The sequence below is a fragment of the Erythrolamprus reginae genome, chromosome 7, assembly GCF_031021105.1.
Source record: "Erythrolamprus reginae isolate rEryReg1 chromosome 7, rEryReg1.hap1, whole genome shotgun sequence".
Lineage (NCBI taxonomy): Eukaryota > Metazoa > Chordata > Lepidosauria > Squamata > Dipsadidae > Erythrolamprus > Erythrolamprus reginae.
The window spans coordinates 43815026-43827126 of NC_091956.1; the positions used below are offsets into that span (position 1 = coordinate 43815026).

The 12101-nt window shown below is 46.2% G+C and overlaps 1 protein-coding gene across 1 annotated transcript in view; it reads left to right on the plus strand.

Annotated features, from left to right (window-relative positions):
• LOC139170655 (polypeptide N-acetylgalactosaminyltransferase-like 6) overlaps window positions 1-12101 on the plus strand; it is a 337623-nt gene that overhangs the window by 60298 nt on the left and 265224 nt on the right. The gene's annotated exons all lie outside the window — the stretch shown is intronic.

A 12101-nucleotide genomic window follows, 5' to 3' on the forward strand; every position in this document is an offset into this window, starting at 1 on the left:
CGCTGGGATTTGTGTGGCAGAAGGCGGAGATATTCTGGTCTGATGCCATGAAGGGCTTTATAGGTCATAACCAACACTTTGAATTGTGACCGGAAACTGATCGGCAACCAATGCAGACTGCGGAGTGTTGGTGTAACATGGGCATATCTTGAGAAGCCCATGATTGCTGTCGCAGCTGCATTCTGCATGATCTGAAGTTTCCGAACACTTTTCAAAGGTAGCCCCATGTAGAGAGCATTACAGTAGTCAAACCTCGAGGTTATGAGGGCATGAGTGACTGTGAGCAGTGAGTCCCGGTCCAGATAGGGCCGCAACTGGTGCACCAGGCGAACCTGGGCAAATGCCCCCCTCGCCACAGCTGAAAGATGTTTCTCTAATGTGAGCTGTGGATCGAGGAGGACACCCAAATTGCAGACCCTCTCTGAGGAGGTTATGGACGGACAGATGGAATTGTCCCTGGGAGGCAGAACCCACAGCCACTCCGTCTTATCCGGGTTGAGTTTGAGTCTATTGACACCCATCCAGACCCCAACAGCCTCCAGGCACTGGCACATCACTTCCACTGCTTCGTTGACTGGACATGGGGTGGAGATGTATAACTGGGTATCATCGGCATACTGATGATAATTCACCCCATGCCCCTGGATGATCTCACCCAGCGATTTCATGTAGATATTGAATAGCAGGGGGGAGATGACTGATCCCTGAGGCACCCAAGAGAGTAACCTCGAGGTCGACCTCTGACCCCCCACTAACACCGACTGCAACCAACCAGAGAGGTAGGAGGAGAACCACTGGAGAACAGTGCCTCCCACTCCCAACCCCTCCAGCCTGCATAGAAGGATACCATGGTCGATGGCATCGAAAGCCACTGAGAGGTCAAGAAGCACCAGGATAGAGGACAAGCCCCCGTCCTGGGCCCGCCAGAGATCATCCATCAACGCGACCAAAGCAGTTTCCGTGCTGTAGCCGGGCCTGAATCCTGACTGCTGAGGACCTAGATAATCGGCTTCTTCCAAGGACCGCTGGAGTTGGAGCGCCACCACCTTCTCGACCAGCTTCCCTATAAAGGGAAGGTTGGGGACTGGATGCTAGTTATTAAGCACGGCTGGGTCCAGGGAAGGCTTCTTGAGGAGGGGGCGCACAAATGCCTCCTTATAAGGAGCTGGAAAGGACCCCCTCCCCAAGGAGGCGTTGACAATCTCCTGGACCCAGCTCCGTGTCACCTCCCTGCTGGCCGAAACCAGCCAGGAGGGACACGGATCCAGTAAGCAGGTGGCAGAACTCACAGCTCCAATGGCCTTGTCCACTTCATCAGATGTCACCAGATCAAACAGGCAACAAGTGGTTAAAATAGGAAGCACCATATCTACCCCTGTCCTTGTTAAAAGCAGTGTCCCCCAAGGTAGCGTACAGGGACCAACGCTCTTCATTCTCTACATCAATGACCTCTGTGATCTCATCACAAGCAAACTGTGTTCTCTTTGCAGATGATGTTAAACTTTTCAACACCACTGATAACACAACTACTCTCCAAAAAGACCTAGACTCTGTTTCTGATTGGTCTAACTCATGGCAACTCCAAATCTCAACTAGCAAATGCTCTGTCCTCCACATCGGCAAAAAGAATCAGAACTACAAATACAAACTAAATAAGCAAATTATCACCGATAACCCACACTCGGTTAAGGACCTCGGAGTACTAATAACAAAAGACTAATGCCAAAGCCCACTGCAACAACATTGCCAAGAAGGCTTCAACAGTTGTTAATATAATGCTACGTAGCTTTTACTCTGGCAATCTCACACTACTTACCAGAGCTTAAAAATCTTTCACCAGATCCATCCTAGAATACAGCTCATCTGTTTGGAACCCATACCACTTCTTGAACATTAACACCATCAAAAATGTACAAAGATACTTCACCAGAAGAGCCCTTCACTCCTCCACCTGAAACAGAATACTCTATGAAACTAGACTTACTATCCTGGGTCTAGAAATCTTACAACTATGATGCCTTAAACATGATCTAAGTATTGCCCATAAGATCAGATGCTGCAACGTCCTGCCTGTCAATGACTACTTCAGCTTCAACCACAACAACACAAGAGCAAACAACAGATACAAGCTTAATATTAAATACTCCAAATTTGACTGTAAAAAATACGACTTTAGTAATTGACTCGTCAAAGCATGGAACTCATTACCGGACTCTGTAGTATCTTCCCCCAATCCCCAACATTTTACCCATAGACTACCCATGGTTGACCTCTCCAGATTCCTAAGAGGTCAGTAAGGGGTGTGAATAAGTGCACTAGAGTGCCTGAAGTCCCCTGTCCTATTATCTCTGCTATATCTCATATATAGTATCTATTATCCCTAAATCTATTCTTCCATTCTCTTATTGATGTATTTTATTGCTTTATTTTCACTTCTATTCTTTTAATAATATATTTTCCTCGAGTATATCCTCTATAACCTTCATTGTGTATTATTGTGCATTGGACAAAATAAATAAATAAATAAATAAATAAATAAAATAGAATGGGCTGGAAATGCACATGTGCCCTATGCACGCCACCGTGCCTGCATGTGCGCACTACTCAATGGGTAGAATCTCGTACGAGGATGAGATTTTCAGTTTCTTTCGCTTCTGTGCATGTGCAGAACCCCCCCCCCCCAGATATAGGCCAAAAAAGGTAAATTGCCAGTCAGCACTGCCCACCGCCGTTCGCCCCAATGCAGCCAATGCAGGCTGCAAAGTATTGGAGAGACGTGGGCAAATCTAGATAGGTCTACGATAGCTCTCGCTGCCTCGTTCTGCACAATCTGGAGTTTCCAAACACTCTTCAAAGGTAGCCCCATGTAGAGAGCGTTGCAGTAGGCAAACCTCGAGGTGATGAGGATATGAGTGACTGTGAGCAGTGACTCCTGGTTCAAATAGGGCCGCAACTGGTGCACCAGGTGAACCTGGGCAAATGCCCTCCTCGCCACAGCTGAAAGATGGTTCTCTAATGTTAGCTGTGGATCAAGGATGCCCAAGTTGCGGACCCTCTCCGAGGGGGTCAATCATTCCCCCCCCAGGGTAATGGATGGACAGATGGAATTGTCCTTGGGAGGCAAAACCCAGAGCCACTCTGTCTTGTCAGGTATTCCTCTCAAAGCAGTTGAGCAATGATCTGAAATTAAGGGGGTTAGATACCTTGCCTTTGTCATGGTCAGATCATTTTTTGCTTCGGCTTGATTTTAAGGCTCCAATCTTCTCCCACAGGGAATCGGAACCAATTAGGTAGTTCTGCCCCAGATGCCTGATGGAAAACTTTCGGAGGGCACTTGGGGTTTTGCCAGATTCATTTGTACACTATTTGGCAGTGTCCCTTGCTGCAGCCTGGAATATGGCAGCAGTGGGGGCTCTAAACTGAATTGCGCCTTTGCAACCTCTCTGTGGCAGTAGACCCGAATCAGTGTTCCCTCTAATTTTTTTTCGGTGTGAGCAGAAAAGTATAATGTCTGAGCAGCACATTTCCATGCCTAGGCGTGGATTGGTTAGAAACAAAAGGGGGTCACGTGACCTCAGGACACACAGCAACGGTCATAAAAATGAAACGGCAGCAAAGTTTTGATCCTCTAATCATCGGGCTGCTGCGAAGGTCCTAAGTGTTAAAAAGGGCCATAAGTCACTTTTTTCAGGGCCGTTGCGACTTTGAATGGTCAGTAAATGAACCAATGAGAACGTTTCTATCTCCTGAGTAAGACGGTTATTAAGTGAGTTCTGCCTCACTTTAACACCTTTCTTGCCACAGTTGTTAAGTGAATCCCTGCAGCTGCTTGAACATCCCAAAAGATGTTCACATAACCCTGGGACATGGCCACCATCATAACTAACTTGTCAAGTGTCCAAAGTTTGATCCAATAACCCCTTTATTTTTCTAACAAAATCCTTTCTTTCTAGAAAGAAGAATAGAAAGAATAAAATGGAAAAGGGGATTAAAAGGGGATACAAAAAATAGAAAAGGGTTTGGTTCAAAGTTCTGCTCAAATTGAAGAAATTGGAGTTTGAGAAGGGTTGATTAAGCTTGGAGTATTGTTTTGTTTGCTCTTTTTTAACTTATATTTTTCTATTTAGATGTATGAATTTAGGAATTTCTTATCTGTTTTAATAAAGTTATAAGTATTGATTATAATAAGATATGCAGTAGGTGATACTGATTTGGATTAATGCATAAATGGAATTGAATTTAACACTTTGGCATACTGGTTAATAAGTTAGAAATATAATTGGTGGTGTACTTTTTGAAGGAACATTAAGGAGGGAATTTAACTAAAAGAAAATGTATGTAACTGAATGACAAAATTAGAAAAAAATACTTTTTTAACTTTTGGGATGATTGATATTAGTTACTAAGAAAACATTGCATTTTATTCATGGAAAATTAGATGGTTTGAATGTGTGTTGAGAGAAAAAAAATTATCCCCCCCAAAGGTCCTTCTACCCTCTTTCTCTCCATTCATTTCATTCTTTCTCCTTCCTCCCTCCATTTCTCCTTCCTTCCTTCCTTCCTCTCCACTTCTCTCTTTCCCCCCTCTCTCATTCTGTCCTTCCAGGTCTCTCTCATTCCTGCGTCCTCTCCCTCTGTCTCTCCTTCACTCTCTCATTTGTTTATCTCTCCTCCCTTGTGTATTCAATCACACTTGGCCAATAAAGAAATAAAGGAAGGATCATCCCGGAGCAGATTCCATTGCCTCCAAAACAGGGGGGGGGGGGGAAGGAGGACCTGGCCATGCTGGAGGGAAACGGGGTGAGGAAGAGACGTGCTGCCAGGCACTCGGCTCCAGCCCCTCCCGCCTTTTCATCCTCCCTCTCCAACCCCCCCATCCCTCTCTCAGAAGTTTCACAATTCCTCCCATTGTCTCAGCACTCACAATGGACAGCTCGCATCTCTTTTGACTGCTGGATTCTCCCTTTCAAAATGCGGGGGGGGGGGGGGGGATCTTTCAGGCCCTGCTTTAAACCCCCTCAGGAAGCTTTTGAGACTTCTTCACAGCGGTCTGGTGGTTGCTGTCAGCAGCTTTGCTGGCCGTTGCAGGTCTTGACGTCAGGGGGACCCTGCTGCCCTGACCGCCATGCTCGCCTTGTGCCATGGGGGGGGGCGTGCAAACCCCTTGCCTCCACCGCCTCCTCTTCCACCGCCCTGCTGCCTGAGCCCGTTTACAAGGGGCTGGTGGAAGACTCGATGTCGCTTTTGCTAAAGGTAGGGGGGGAAAAGAGTAAAAGCGACATCGGATCTTCCACCAGCTCCTTTAAACGGGCTCAGGCAGCGGGGTGGTGGAAGAGGAGGCGGTGGAGGCAGGGGCTTGCACACGGCACAGGGGCCTGCTGATGTCAAGGATGCCTGGGGAAGCGGCACGCAACGACAGAGCCGGAGAAGCCGGGCGGGGCTTAGAGCCCACAGGGCGCCAGCTCCATCGTGCTGGCATGGAAAACTCTGGGCTGAGCTTGGTTTTTCCCTGTGCCCCAGTGCACTGCGCGTGTTAGAGGGAACATTGCCCTGAAGATCTCCTTGGTTTACCGAGGAAATCTGGGGTATGAAGCACCAGAAGAAATGACTAGAGATGTGTTGGAAGAAAAGTAAATCTGAATACAGTGATCCCTCGATTAGCACGGTCTCGATTAGTGCGAAACGCTACAACACGGTTTTTCAAAAAATATTAATTAAAAAATACTCCACGTTTTTTTTGCTATACCACGGTTTTTCCCACCCGATGACGTCATACGTCATCACCAAGAGTCACTTCTCTGTCTCTTTCTCTTTCTTTCCTGTCATTCTCTGCTTCAATCATTTTCTCATTTCTCTTTTTTTCTCCCCTTTTTTCTATCATTTCTCTCTCTCTTTCTTCCTCTCTCACACTCTCTTCCTCCCTTCTCTCTCCCCCCCTCCTGCAAGTAGAGGTCGGGTGTGTTACCGGGAGCTGGAGGTGGCGTGGGGCCGGACACTAGGTGCTGGGGAGGACAAAGGAGTGAACGTAGCTACTGCCTCTCAGCTGCAGAGCCGAATGGGGGCGGAGGCAACAGCGGAGCCCGGCGCTGGGGCCATGCGAGGCTGTTCATCCAGGGGGGCGTGGACTGGCAAGTCGCCCTCCTTTCTCTCTCTTTCTCTCTCTTATACCACACCGGTAACAGGGAGAGAAAGAGAGAGAGCGGAGGGCACCTTGCCGGTCCACGCCCCCCTAGATGAGCGGCTCCGCATGGCCCCAGCGCCGCCCAGGCAAAGGGGAAACCCCAAGATCGCTTGCCGCTTGCCGTATTGCAGCGAAGGAGGCGAAGCAAGGCTCCAAGCTGCAATACGGCAAGCGGCAAGCGATCTTGGGGTTTCCCCTTTGCGTGGGCGGCAGGAAGACCAAGGGAAGGTTCCTTCAGCCGCCCAACACCTGATCCGCTCCGCAGCGCGGCAGCAGCGAGGAGCCGAAGATGGGGTTTCCCCTTTGCCTGGGCAACGGGGAAACCCCATCTTCGACTCCTCGCTGCTTCCGCGCTGCGGAGCAGATCAGCTGTTGGGCGGCCGAAGGAACCTTCCCTTGGTCTTCCCCGCCGCCCACACGCAAACTCCACCATCTGTGCATGTGCGGCCATGAAAAAAATGGCCCGCATGCGCAGATGGTGTTTTTACTTCCGCACCACTATAACGCGGAAATCGATTAGCGCGGGAGGTCTTGGAACGTAACCCCCGCGCTAATCGAGGGATCACTGTAATTGTAAAAGCTCATATGGAGACTTACAGAGTGGCACTCAGGTTGACAAGATGCACATACAATGATACCTTGTCTTACGAACTTAATTGGTTCCAGGATGAGGTTTTTAAGGTGAAAAGTTTGTAAGATGAAGCAATGTTTCCCATAGGAATCAATGGAAAAGCGATTAATGCGTGCAACCCCCAAACTCACCCCTCTTGCCAGCCGAAGCACCCATTTTTGCGCTGTTGGGATTCTCCTGAGCCTCCCCTCCATGGGAAACCCCACCTCTGAACTTCCCTGTTTTTGTGATGCTGCAGGGGAATCCCAGCAGGGGAATCCCAGCAGCTCAACAATGGGAGCTTCGCTGGCAACAGAAGTCCCGAGGTGGGGTATCCAGCGAGGGGAGCCTCAGCGAAATTGCAGCATTGCAAAAACACGAAAGTCCTCAAAACCCCACTTCTGGACTTCCGTGGGTTTGTAATGCTGCGATTCCCCTGCAGCATCGAAAAAACACAGAAGTCCAGAGGTGGTGTTTCCTATGGAGGGGAGCCTCAGGGGAATCCCAGCCTCACAAAAACGGGTGCTTCACTGGTAACAGAAGTCTGGAGGCAGGGCATCCTAGTGGCGCGGCTTGGGTTTGTAAGGTGAAAATAGTTTGGAAGAAGAGGCAAAAAATCTTAAACCCCAGGTTTGTATCTTGAAAAGTTTGTATGACGAGGGGTTTGTAAGACGAGATATCACTGTATCATGTTACCCTGATTGCATCTGCAGAATCCTGCCCAGCCACCTTGTTTAGGATGACTTGATCCCTCCTTAATCAGGAGGAGTTGATGAACCCTTGCAATGTAGTGCTGAGGATTTTAACAAGTTTTCACAGATAAACTCGTTCAGATTTGGATAGATCTTGACTCCAACTGGAGTGCAGTGTCAGTTGACAACAAGTCAGTCAAGGTGATAGGGACCTGCCTTAGTCCTGTTGTGTGGGAGGAGTTTGACCTGATAACACCTGATGAAGTGGACAAGGCCATGGGAGCTAGAAGCTCCGCTACCTGTTTGTTGGACCCGGCCCCTCTTGGCTGGTTTTGGGCAGCAGGGAGGTGACATGGGTCTGGGTGCAGGAGATTGTCAATGCTCCATTGAGGGGGGGTCCTTTCGGGCTCCCTACAAAGAGGCACTAGTGTGCCCCCTCCTCAAGAAGCCTTCCATGAATCCAGCTGTATTTAACAAATATTGTCCTGTCTCCATCCTTCCCTTCATTGGGAAGGTTGTTGAGAAGGTAGTGTCACTACAGCTCCAATGGTCCTTGGATGAATCCGATTCCCTCAACAGTCAGGATTCAGGCCCGGCTACAGCACAGAAACTGCTTTGGTAATGCTGATGGATGATCTCTGGTGAGCCCAGGATAGGGGTTTATCCTGGTGCTCTTTGACCTCTCAGCAGTCTTTGATACCATTGACCATAGTATACTCATGTGTCGGCTGGAGAGGCTGGGAGTGGGAGGCACCATTTTACTGTGGTTCACTTCTTATCTCTCCAGTCGGTCACAGTCAGTGTTTAGCAGGGGGGCAGATGTCGACTCCTAGGTCCCTCCTTTATGGGGCTCCTCAAGGGTTGGTCCTTTCCCCCCTGCTGTTTAATATCTACATGAAACCGCTGGGTGAGATCATCCGAGGGCATGGGGTGAGTTACCATTGGTATTCTGATGATACTCAGCTATACATTTCTTCCCCGTGTTCACTTAGTGAAGAAGTGGAAGTAATGTGCCAGTGTCTGGAGGCTGTTAGAGTTTGGATGGGTGTTAAGAGGCTTAGACTCAACCCTGACAAGATGGAGTGGCTGTGGGTTCTGCCTCCCAAGGACATTTCCATCCATCTGTCCATTACTCGGGGGAGAACTTTTGACCCCCTCAGAGGGGGTTTGCAACTTGGGCATCCTCCTCGATCCATAGATGACTTTTGAACATCATCTTTTGGCTGTGGCGAGGGAGGTGTTTGCCCAGGTTCGCCTGGTGCACAAGTTGTGGCCCTATTTGGACTGGGAGTCTCTACTCACAGTAACTCATGCCCCTATCATCTGGAGGTTTGACTACTGCAATGATCTCTACATGGGGCTACCTTTGAAGAGTGTTCAGAAACTACAAATCATGCAGGATGCAGTCACGCGAGCAGTCATGGGGCTTCCGAAATATGTCCATGTTTCTCCAGCACTCCGCGGACTGCATTTGCTGCCGATTGGTTTGTAAATATGATTCAAAGTATTGGTTATGAAAGGGGTGGGCAATTAATTTTGCCATAGGGCCACATGAGAAATTGGGATGGTTTTAGAGGGCCGGGCTAATATAATTAACTCAGTTCTACTCAATACTGTATATTATATAAGAGACGAGGAGATGGCAATAGGGCAGCAGGGCTGCTAAGATAGGACTTCCCTTCCTTCCTTCCTTCCTTCCTTCCTTCCTTCCTTCCTTCCTTCCTTCCTTCCTTCCTTCCTTCCTCCCTTCCTCCCTTCCTCCCTCCCTGCTTGCTTGCTTGCCTGCCTGCTTGCTTATGTTATGGTTATGGTAAGTCACACACAGCTGTCCTTATACCAGCTGTGCAGAAAAAGCTGGTAACAGATACTAAATGAAAAAAGCTGAAATCATTTGGTCATTATCACTTCCCTATAATTCCAAATTATGAAACATTGTGATCCTGGAAAGTTCCTTTATACAATTTTAAGTTAATAATTCATTCAATCCATATAATGCTACCTGATTATTTCAATTTTTAAAAAAATCCTAGTTTCTTTCTACTTATATTTTTATCTATCAATGAACTTGTTTGCTTTCCATAAAAGAGGAGCGATTCATATTTAATAGTATTATATTTCCAGACTGATACCATTTCTCCTCCCTCCCTCCCTCCCTCCCTCCCTCCATTTCTCCTTCCTTCCTTCCTTCCTTCCTCCATTTCTCCTTCCTTCCTTCCTTCTCTCCTTCTTTCCTTCCTTCTCCTTCCTTCCCTCTATTCTCAGTCTTCCAATTCTCTCCCTGCTCCCCAACCTGATTTTCCCCCACTGGAGGTGGGAGAGGCTCTGCCGCAAATTCCCAAAGAAAGTTAAGTCAACTTACGGGAATGGTGGAGAGGGTGAGGCTAGAGCTCCGATGTAGGCAGCGCCATCAGCCAAGCAACAGGCATGACACGACTGCCGTTTTTTTGCTTTTTGCTTCTGCGTGCAGGTGGTGAGGTTTTTGGTTTTTGCCTGTGTGTGCATGCACGCGCACAGGTTGGACTGACCTCCATGGGCTGGTCACAGACAGCAGGCAAATTCTTTGATCTCATTCCTTCATGATAAAAAGCACAAAAAACATCCTTCCAGCACTCCTCCCTTATCTTAAGATTTATGGCTAGGCAGCATTAGTCCAAAGCAATAAAAGCAGCTGTTAAAATACACAAAAAGGGCTTAGCTTACTTCACAGCCTCATCCTCATGTCCATTGAAATTATAGCAATATTGAAAACTCTGCTCTTCTTCTGTGCTGGTGCCTGGACCTGATGAATTAATCACTTATGTAATTAACCCGTTCCTCCCCTTAATATTTCTTCCCTGACACTTGTTCTCTTCATTTTTGTAAACGTCTGAAATGCGGATTTAATCATCTATTATCTGTCTCTTCTTCACTGGAGTCTGGGCTCCTAGAAACATCCTGTGGCTGGCCTCCCCCTTGCTGTGCTGCCTGTAAATCAGGACCTGCCATTAATTCATAAACACTATCTGAATCGGAATCTGCAAAATCTTCAAAATCTTCAAACTGACCAGGAACAACAGTATCTTAACTTAATTTACAATAAATACTGCCATGTATACTCATTGAATTTTATTTAGCCTCATATATATCTGTTCACCAGATACAATAGTCTATGTGAGAGAGTGAAGCCAACATATTTATAGGACACCAGGTTAGAGAAATCTAATAACTTGAGATCTTGAGATTTATATGAATGATACTTTTCTCTTGCAGCATCTCAAGGTTTGACAACTCTGCTTTATAAAATAGGAAATGGTACAAATTTGAGTGAAGAATCACTTTGACTTCTTTTTCAGAAATTGTGCAAATTTTATCATTTTTCCACAATGCTGCGGGCTTATAGTGAGAGAAAAAAGCCACATAATTACAATATAGCTTAACTATGAAACTGGAAAGCATAGTGCTCAGAAATTGATGATAACAGAGAAGCTAGTTAGGAAGACATTAAGTTGTGATCTTGAAAATCTCACAGCTGAATAAAGACTGAATGTAAATAAAGACTAAAACTCAAAACTTTCAGATGACAAAAAATGTTTTGCCAGAGTCTTTAGTTTAATTAGCTTTATATTGTCTTCCAGTTTTCTTACATGTTCAAATAATGTAATATAAATTATATTCAATATATTATGAGAACGTAAATTGTATTGTGTTTTGTAGTGCTATTGCAGAAAATCATTGTAATAGCAGAAGGTTTAAGTAATGTGTCTCATTTCCCCTGTGCTTTCTTATGTAAAATGGCTTCTCTTCTGCACTGTTATGCATCATATGTCTTTTAAAAGGTCTTCATACCTCTCTTCCTTTAATTGGTGGTTTTGTCAAGCAGTTCAGTTGAAGTAATGTGAATATATATTTCTTGGTTTAATACCTGGAAAAGGATTACAGGTACTGTAGATACATTTTCTTAGTTGAAATATCATTGCAATCATTTAAATATTAGGGTCTCATCCAAACTCATGATAAATTGTGTCATCAAGCCATCTCCAGGTTTTGAATTATTTATACCCTCTGTATTTGAGTAAAGATATAGAAAATGACAAACACTGTACATTTTGAGACTTACTGTATGCATAACTAGAAAAAGTGTCTTTAACCTAACCAGAATAATCTGAGGAACCTTTGTTGCTATTCTCTTCTGATTTATAATTAAGATCCCAACTACTGAAGTCATGTGAGATTTAGTCTTATATTTATATTATTGAATGTTTCCATGCCTTGTCCATGGATGTTTATAAAAGTAGTCCTCAACATTAGTTTCATGATGATTCAAAGTTATGATCACCTAGGATAGTGTTGGTGAACCTTTAGGCACCGAGTGCTAAAATGAGAGTGTGCGTATGCAAACAGAAGAGCAGCAGAAACTGGAAGAACAGCTGCCTACTGCATATGGGGAGAAGCGCTAGAAATTGGAAGAGCTGAGCTTCTGGTTTCTGGTGTGCACATGTATGCTGGTCACCTGGTCTTCTGGTTTCTGTGGCGCATGCATGCATGAAGACCAGCTAGCTAGTCCACATGTGGTAGCTGCTCTCTGGTTTCTGGCACTCCCATAAATGTGAAGAACTGGCCAGCCATAGGTTCGCCATCA